The 8886-nt window shown below is 41.1% G+C and overlaps 1 non-coding gene across 1 annotated transcript; it reads right to left on the reverse strand.

Annotated features, from left to right (window-relative positions):
- Positions 1 to 6259: 6259 nt before the first annotated feature.
- Positions 6260 to 6332, reverse strand: trnav-aac (transfer RNA valine (anticodon AAC)). The gene has a single exon. It is a non-coding gene; the product is annotated as a tRNA-Val (tRNA).
- Between the last annotated feature and the right edge of the window lie 2554 nt (positions 6333 to 8886).

Below are 8886 nucleotides of genomic sequence, written 5' to 3' on the forward strand. Positions count from 1 at the left end.
AATTTTTTTTTCTTAAAGCTAGACGAACTTTTGATTTCATAAAACCGGTGAAATTTAGTTCCGTCTGAAATGTGATGATTGTGATATCTGTTTATTTCTGTAATATCTCACAAAATATCAGGCCATTCTGTGGCTGGGAAGTTATTTAATTTGAGGGGATTAAAGCAAATAATGTGCATGAAATCGCTCGCTTTGCGCAGTCAAGCAGACAGAGGAAGTCCGTGTGCACATGCACAGGTTTACCTTCTTTCTTCTTCTTTTGGGTTTTACGGCAGCTGGCATCCACAGTGTTGCATTACTGCCATCTACAGGTTTCCCTTTGAGCGTGCACTGACAGTTCCATCATTCTGTCGCTAAACGAACAGCTGATCACACCGAGGTGCTCGCTGAGTGCCCATATTTATTAGTTTGGGCCTGCGTTTCCTTTCCTTCGTATATAACATAACGTCTTTTCTTCTCACTTTCTTTCTGTTACTGTAGTCAGTCTTTCACGTTTCATTCGCACGCTCACGTCCTCCATTTTTCTCTCTTGTTTCAAAAATCCCACAATGCCTTGCGTGAACGGGGAAAGCCCACCACGTGATGCATGATGTAGTATCTTGTATTGGGTCATGGTGAAGCAGGAAAAAATAGCGGAGAATTTCGGGCCACGTGGAGATAAATTCATTAATTGTTCTATTTTAAAAAAAACTAATAAAATTGGAAGTCTGTGATTCGAATTCAGTAGCTTTCAGTCACTAAACAAAAATAATTGGGTGTCGGGGAAAATTCTTTTCATGACCTACATTTGAAAAATCTGAAAGGCAGTCTAGCTTTAAGAAAATTTTCATGACGAGAAAAGTACGAAAAGTTCGACTCTACATCGGCATCGGCCTTGAAGGTTCAGGATGATTTTAAACAATAGATGAGTTTTGAGCCATTTTCAATCCATAAAATGCTGATTTTTATGTTGTTGTTTTTTTAATAAAAATGGTAATTTTGTTAAAATGAACATGAGCACTGATGTATTTCATCACAGTACAGTCACATCTTTTAGTTCAAAAAACTTCTGTGATTCGTCAATCACTGGTGATTATTAGCTAGTTGGCGAATTTGTTGTTTTGCAGTCGCAAGCAAAATAGCGTAAACAGCAAACAAAAACGTTTTCACATTCAGATTCCTGGATGCAAAATCTCTCGTGATTCAGAACACTGAATATACCAAACTGAATATTTCAGACGTCAGGGTGGCATTAAAATTTCACAACCTCTTACTTCCACATCCATGACTCACTGACCAAATTGGGACATGATCTCAATGCCACACCGGTTTTCACTCATCCGTGTTCCCAGAATTCCCAACACCAAAATTCCACCAGGAACACATGCTGAGTGCAGTGGTGTCTCCGGCTTTCTCGAATTAGGTGACGGAAATTATTTGTGCAAAATGGCATCTTTCACAGTGTGTGAGAATTACCCATGAACACAACACAACACAAAACACACACACACACACACACACACACACACACACACACAAAAGATGTGAACATGTGCTCAGCCCATGGCTGTGAGTTCACATGTGTACGCTGTGCCCAGAGCTTCAGAGGTGCAAATACAAGAGCGTGAACTATAATCCTTGACAAAGGGAGCAAACTGAAATGACGGTTTAACCCCTGAGCCCTTAAAGCCACTTTTCAGAGGCAAGAGTGATGTGAATGTCACTGCACACACACGGCCGTGACCTGACACACACAACTCTGACAGCAGACCCAGACGTGACAGTGTGATGGATGTGATCCAGAACGATTGTGCAGCCGAATGTAAGTGATGGCCAGTGTGTGTGTGTGTGTGTGTGTGTGTGTGTAAATATGTGATGGATATGTCAAAATTTATAAATCACTGCTTAGAATGCCAGGATAATATTCCATAAAGCTCATTTGGGTGTAGATGTGAACAGATCCTCCAGAAACACTCTCATTATATCACTATATGACTATACCTCTCCTGTTTGACCTTACTGAATAAATAATGATGATGCAATTGTAAGGGTGTCACTATTTAACAGTTATTCCACGAAATCGAGTCGTACATGAGCTGATAGCCTAGCCTAGAGCTGAGGCGCATAGCACCGAGTTGTCTATAATCCATGTACAATGAGATTGAGTGAAATAACTGTTTTATTCTATCCACATTCACTGGATTTTAAGAAACGGAGCATTTTTATTTTTTTTTGCAAAGTCGATAAATAAAAACTTTATCCAAAACATCCGACAAAATCATTTCCGCTTAGGCGGACTTTTTAAAAACCTATCGATGGCTGCATTAATTGACTTTTGTGTTGTTTTTTTTTGAACAAAGTCTCATCTTGCTGTCGTGCCGAGGTATAGAATAGCTTTAGACATGTATTTAATTCCTCCTTGAACATTTCAGTGACGTAATTTTCAAACTTCTTTGAGCTTTTGAACCAGTCTAAAAAAATTCAACAAATTTTAATGCTTAAAGATGAAGAATGTAAACAAAACGGCGAAATGACGGGAGCAATTTGTGAAAAAGCTATAATAATAATAATAATAATAATAATGCTTGAAAAATTAAAAAATATGTGTTCTTCCCATCAAATACTTTCATTCCATATGCTGTTGCTTTTTTTTGTATTTTTTAGGGTTTTGTTTTCGAGTAGAGTTTTTATTTCGTCCTCAGCAACACGCTCCACCATTTTGTTTTTCTCTACTCATGGTATATGAGCTGATATCCTAGTAGTAGAGTAGCCAATCAGCGCATGTGATTGCTCATATCCAGTGAATGTGGAGAGAAGAAGGACACTTATTCCACAGTGATGTCGAATTCTGGATTCTGATTGGTCAGATGGTCTTTATTATCGCAGGTTTATATTAACGTGCTTGTTCTTATATGTTTTTGTTTCTATAGTAACAGCTCATTCACAGGGACTCGACATAAACAGATAAAAATATCTGCAATCACTGATATGGTGACGTTCTCTGTCAGCTTATTGAACATTTATAGAACGAGTATTTATTGTGTGCAGCGGTAAAGTTTTCCGACATCTTCAGGACAGAATTGTTCCCTTTTTCTTGCTTGTCAACTTCAAGAGAAAGTGAAAAAGTGAGTCTTTACAGCTGCTACAATCTCAGAACTTATATGTAACTACAAACTCATCTCATCTCATTATCTGTAGCCGCTTTATCCTGTTCTACAGGGTCGCAGGCAAGCTGGAGCCTATCCCAGCTGACTACGGGCGAAAGGCGGGGTTCACCCTGGACAAGTCGCCAGGTCATCACAGGGCTGACACATAGACACAGACAACCATTCACACTCACATTCACACCTACGCTCAATTTAGAGTCACCAGTTAACCTAACCTGCATGTCTTTGGACTGTGGGGGAAACCGGAGCACCCGGAGGAAACCCACACAGACACAACATGCAAACTCCGCACAGAAAGGCCCTCGTCAGCCACGGGGCTCGAACCCGGACCCTTATTGCTGTGAGGCGACAGCGCTAACCACTACACCACCATGCCGCCTAACTACAAACTGATTTTTTTAAAAAAACACAACGTCTGGTGTGTAATAGATTTAAATTTGTACTCTTGGTAAATTTCTTAAGAGAAATAAAAGACTCCAGGATGTCCTGTTATAGGAAAATAATCCACTTTGGAGTGACAGTAATTCAGCTTCATCACATTACATCGTCATGTTGTTGATTATTTTCCTATGACATCACAACTGTGATTTAGAAAGCCTGTAGTAAGTATATACTACAGTGGTGCTTGAAAGTTTGTGGATGAAAATGTTTTGTGGATGGATGAGACCAAAATAGAACTTTTTGGTTTAAATGAGAAGCGTTATGTTTGGAGAAAGGAAAACACTGCATTCCAGCATAAGAACCTTATCCCATCTGTGAAACATGGTGGTGGTAGTATCATGGTTTGGGCCTGTTTTGCTGCATCTGGGCCAGGACGGCTTGCCATCATTGATGGAACAATGAATTCTGAATTATACCAGCGAGTTCTAAAGGACATCTGTCCATGAACTGAATCTCAAGAGAAGGTGGGTCATGCAGCAAGACAACGACCCTAAGCACACAAGTCGTTCTACCAAAGAATGGTTAAAGAAGAATAAAGTGAATGTTTTGGAATGGCCAAGTCAAAGTCCTGACCTTAATCCAATGGAAATGTTGTGGAAGGACCTGAAGCGAGCAGTTCATGTGAGGAAACCCACCAACATCCCAGAGTTGAAGCTGTTCTGTACGGAGGAACGGGCTAAAATTCCTCCAAGCCGGTGTGCAGGACTGATCAACAGTTACCGCAAACGTTTAGTTGCAGTTATTGCTGCACAAGGGGGTCACACCAGATACTGAAAGCAAAGGTTCACATACTTTTGCCGCTCACAGATATGTAATATTGGATCATTTTCCTCAATAAATAAATGACCAAGTATAATATTTTTGTCTCATTTGTTTAACTGGGTTCTCTTTATCTACTTTTAGGACTTGTGTGAAAATCTGATGTTGTTTTAGGTCATATTTATGCAGAAATATAGAACATTCTAAAGGGTTCACAAACTTTCAAGCACCACTGTATAAGTAGGAATGGTGCACATCTGAGTTACAAATACAGCATCATTACACTCCAAAGCAATGAAGCTTGTATATAAGTGATCAGATGTCTTGTTTATGAACAGCTCACTATCACACACATATGATACATGCACACAGTGAGCTCCATGAAGACGTGGTGTCTTAAGGTTGGAGTGAAGAACTCGAGTGTCCTGCAGATCCCTGATGGAACTCAACCCCACTGATTCTGAACACCTTTGGGATGAAGTGGAACTGGAACCTCCTCAACACCCCAGTATCAGCACCTGATCTCACTAATTCTCTTTCTTGTCACTGAAGGAGCACAAATCCCCATAGCCACGCCCTCATGGAAAGCCTTCACAGAAGAGTGGAACAGAAATCTGGAATGAGATGTTCAGCAAGCACTTATGGGTGTAATGATCAGGTGTCTTCAAACTTTTGGTCAAACAAGAGAATGTATGAGTTAAAGTGCCATTCCACCATTGGATGTATTCTTTGGCATAAAATACAATATATTTTATGACAACATGACTAGACAGAGAAATCTTTTAGCTTCAAAATGATATATCAAACATAATTTTTTGACAACGACAAGTATATTAATTTTGCAACCAAAGTCACCTACCCTTTTAATTTCCGCGCGGTAGTGAAACGTGATGTCATCGGCAGGTTCCCCTTCTTGTGTACCACGTGTCGGTCTATTTTTAGACCAGGAAACCCCCAAAGTGAGAGAGTCATTTCTCCTCGTATATGGGGGCCAAAAAAATTGCGAAAAATTTTGAGTTAATCTTTCAGTTAGCTAGATTTATTGGTATTAGCTAGATTTATTGGTATTATTTTTATCGCGGGCGGCACGGTGGTGTAGTGGTTAGCACTGTCGCCTCACAGCAAGAAGGTCCTGGGTTCGAGCCCCGGGGCCGGCAAGGGACTTTCTGTGCGGAGTTTGCATGTTCTCCCCGTGTCCGCGTGCGGGTGCTCCGGTTTCCCCCACAGTCCAAAGACATGCAGGTTAGGTTAACTGGTGACTCTAAATTGAGCGTAGGTGTGAATGTGAGTGTGAATGGTTGTCTGTGTCTATGTGTCAGCCCTGTGATGACCTGGCGACTTGTCCAGGGTGTACCCCGCCTTTCGCCCGTAGTCAGCTGGGATAGGATCCAGCTTGCCTGCGACCCTGTAGAACAGGATAAAGCGGCTAGAGATGATGAGATGAGATTTTTATCGCGTTCTATCCGCCATTGCTGATAATATGTGCCACATCACACGTCACACAAGAAGGGGAACCTGCCGATGACATCACGCGCGGAAATTAAAAGGGTAGGTGACTTTGGTCGCAAAATTAATATACTTGTCGTTGTCAAAAAATTATGTTTGATATATCATTTTGAAGCTAAAAGATTTCTCTGTCTAGTGATACCATTTGTATATGTTGTCAAAATATATTGTATTTTATGCCAAAGAATACATCCAATGGTGGAATGGCACTTTAAGATTATTTGTGATTTTGCGCCATCTGCTGTCTTTTTTAGGTATAATCGATTCATGAAAACGGTGGACACAGTGGCAAGAATATTTTAAAAGGTGTTCGGCTTCAGCGCCAGTGTTCATTCGTATAGTTATAAAAATGTTGAATAAACATTAGAAATAAATTGTATTATAAGTGCAAAAAAAGAAGATGACCTTGTTCCCGCCCGGTTTCGAACCGAGGACCTTTCGCGTGTTAGGCGAACGTGATAACCACTACACTACGGGAACTGAGCTAAAGCCCCTCCGGATGCTTATTTAAACAATTAATCAGTCCAGTTCCTTTTTATATTATGATTATTAATATTTCTATATATAAAGATAATGTTTACACGAATATATATATATATATATATATATATTTTTTTTTTTTTTTTTTTTTTTTTTTTTTTCACAAAAATAATAAATACAAGCTTCTTTGGCTCGCATATTATGACTATTCAGTTAAACCAAAGAGATAAAACTGTAATTTTGTTGGTAAAGCCAGAATATAACCCTTCTTTTTCTCAAACAAAACTTTTCTTTTTACTCTTTTGGCATGATAAATAGATATATGTTATGTTCCAATTAAATTTAAGGCACTATTAGCACTGTTTTTGCCATCCAAACTGATTCTATTGCAAGAGGATAGTGATGACCACAGCAGTGTTTTTTATCCTTTTCCTTGTTAAATAAGATTCAGATCACATGATCACTTCATCAGTACTTTGTTAAGTAAAATGAGGTGTGCTTGTGTTTGAATTCCAGCACAGACTTCTTCTTCTTTTGGCTGCTCCCGATTAGGGGTCGCCACAGCGGATCTTTCGTCTCCATTGCTCCGTGTCTTCCACAGCCTTCTCTACCACACCTGCCACTTTCACCCGCCATGTATCTCCTCCAGGCCCGGCGCCAGGAACAGTTTACTAAGGGGGCAATTAGAAATCGCAAGGGGGCAAATATTTTTCATATAATGTGTAGTAGTGATGGCGGTCTGACAACGTGTTTCAAACAATTAACTGCGCCAACCACAAAACCACGGCCCCGAAGGTTGCTTTAGTACGGGAAAATCATGTGACATATTACCAGGGCAGTTGCGCTTTATCAACACCCGTGCCCACCTGTTAACCCTCCCCTCCGATTTTCTCACAGACACGCGGTACAACCGGAAAGGTGCCAAACATAAAACAACACACACAAACCTACAGGCAAGTCCTTTACATTTAAAATACATACATATAGCTCCACGGCATGAAAACAAAACGTCAATGCAAGTCTAAGGTACTTGGCTCGGCGGCCAAAATCATAATTTTAAAAAAATCAACAGACCCCGCGGCTGCACCAGTAATAGCCTTCCTGACTCGCACCGAGTCAACGCTAACCACTTAATCCGCGATCCCAGTTTAGGCGTGTAGGGGACTAAACACTCTGAAGTGATGAATTTTCACCCCGGCTGCATGGGGGGTGACGTCAACGACACATATTCTTACGCTATTTGCGCACAAAGCGGACCATATATGAACACATACACCAACATAAACGGAGATAAACTTAGCTTACAAAGAAAGAAAATGGATTCACAATATTGTGATTGAATTCGTTTAATTCGGTGGGGGAAAGACTACTCCCGTAAACTGACTGCATATTACAGGATATTGCAGAGACAGTGCACTTGTAAGTGTCATAACAACCAATCAGATTTGTTCTACCGTGCCAGTTTTAGTAGTGATTTATGTGAAATGTATTTTTGTGCAATGCGCAACCACTTAATATTTTGTATTTGAAAATGCAAATTATTAATACATCTATAATACATTATATTTTCATAAGAAAACAATTAAGTGATCTGAGTCTCCGTTGAGGGGGCGGGGCTGTAGCCACGAGGGGGCGACGCCCCCTTTCGCCCCCCCACGGCGCCGGGTCCGATCTCCTCTTTGGCCTTCCTCGTTTTCGTGTGCCTGGCAGCTCCATCCTCAACATTCTCCTTCCAACATGCTCTGCATCTCTTCTCAGGATGTGCCCAAACCATCTCAGTCTCATCTCTCTTAGCTTAATTCCCAAGCTGTCCACATGTGCTGTCCCTCTGATGTGCTCATTCCTTATCCTGTCCAACCTCCCATCGCAAACCTTAACATCCTCAACTCCGCCACCTCCAACTTTGCCTCCTGTCTCTTCATTAAGGGTACGGTCTCCAATCCGTACATCACAGCTGGTCTCACTACTGTCTTATACATCTTACCTTTCACTTTTGCTGGGACTTTCTTATCACAAATGACTCCCAAAATCCTTCTCCAACTGCTCCACCCTGCCTGCACTCTCTTTCTCACCTCACTATCGCAGCCCCCATTTTCCTGCACAGTTGACAGTCCCCCCTCTCTTTCTCTTTCTCCCTTTTGGCACAACAGTAGCATACTTTCCACTGGCACCCTGTTGACCAACAGTACCGGAAGCGGCCATTGTCAACCCAGGCCCCGACCGATCCGGTATGGTGTTTCTCTTTTCAATCCGCATGTTAGATTTGGCACAGTTTTACGCCGGATGCCCTTCCTGACGCAACCCTCTCCATTTATCCGGGCTTGGGACCAGCACCAAGAGTACGCTTATGCACCCCCAGTGGCTGGATTGAATTCCAGCACAGACACTGGACTGAAATGGTTGCCAGATACAGTGGTGCATGAAAGTTTGTGAACCCTTTAGAATTTTCTATATTTCTGCATAAATATGACCTAAAACATCATCAGATTTTCACACAAGTCCTAAAAGTAGAGAAAGAGAACCCAGTTAAACAAATGAGACAGAAATATTATAC

Source organism: Neoarius graeffei, chromosome 23 (genome assembly GCF_027579695.1).
Source record: "Neoarius graeffei isolate fNeoGra1 chromosome 23, fNeoGra1.pri, whole genome shotgun sequence".
Lineage (NCBI taxonomy): Eukaryota > Metazoa > Chordata > Actinopteri > Siluriformes > Ariidae > Neoarius > Neoarius graeffei.